At 44.5% G+C, this 862-nt stretch overlaps 1 protein-coding gene across 1 annotated transcript in view; it reads right to left on the reverse strand.

Annotated features, from left to right (window-relative positions):
• Positions 1-862, reverse strand: part of CUNH4orf22 (chromosome unknown C4orf22 homolog) — a 486,210-nt gene that overhangs the window by 1,783 nt on the left and 483,565 nt on the right. The gene's annotated exons all lie outside the window — the stretch shown is intronic.

Here is an 862-nt window from a genome sequence, read left to right on the forward strand (position 1 = left end):
CTACTTGTTTATTTTGAACCTTGTGCATACAAGATTCTTAATTTGAGTTCAGAATAAGCAAGTAGGCAAACAATACAAATAAAATATGGTAAAGGGCACACTTCTTGGGTGACGGACTCAGCCACAACTCAGACTTCACCTTACAAAACACAGACAATGGAACTAATTGCATGTACTCTCACATTAGTATGAAATTTAGAAAAAAAAGAATTTTTTGCTTAAAAATAAAACAAAACAAAAAGAATCTTGTGGAAGGGGGCAGAGTAAGAGTAAGATGGGTAAATAGAAGCCTCCAATGATTGTTTTCTACATGAGCACCTAACTCAACAACTATCCATGCAAGTAGGCACTTTCGGAAAAGCCAAAAATCCGGTGAGTGACACAATACCTGGTTTTTATTAAGGACAGGGGGACTGAAGAAGGCAGCAAGGATGATCATGCATTGCTTACACCACCCCTCCCCATCTTTCCGTGCCACTCCAGGATGCCCAGTGGAGAGAGGATCTGAGCACCTGGAGGAGGAAGAGTAAGTAACTGCAGGCCTTGCATTGAAACTCAGGGCTGCCTTGGCACAGGGGAGAATTCCACTGGTGCCCAACAGAGGGAGAAGTTTGAACAGCCTGGATAGAGGGGACTCCTCCACCCCAAAGTCTGAGTTTCTTATAGCCCCAGCAGCCAGGGTCCAAGACTAAATTCATAAAGCACTGGGGTGATTCATAAAGCTTTATGAATCAAGAGATGCAGACCTCTAGCGATTTCTGTGACTGTGCTGGCTTGGAGCCAGTGGACTTAGGGTACCCATAACCTAGTGAGACAACAGTATCAATGGCCCAGCCAGTGCCTGTGTCACCCCTCCCTTAAC

The sequence above is a fragment of the Otolemur garnettii genome, unplaced genomic scaffold (genome assembly GCF_000181295.1).
Source record: "Otolemur garnettii isolate 467f Iridium unplaced genomic scaffold, OtoGar3 scaffold00039, whole genome shotgun sequence".
Lineage (NCBI taxonomy): Eukaryota > Metazoa > Chordata > Mammalia > Primates > Galagidae > Otolemur > Otolemur garnettii.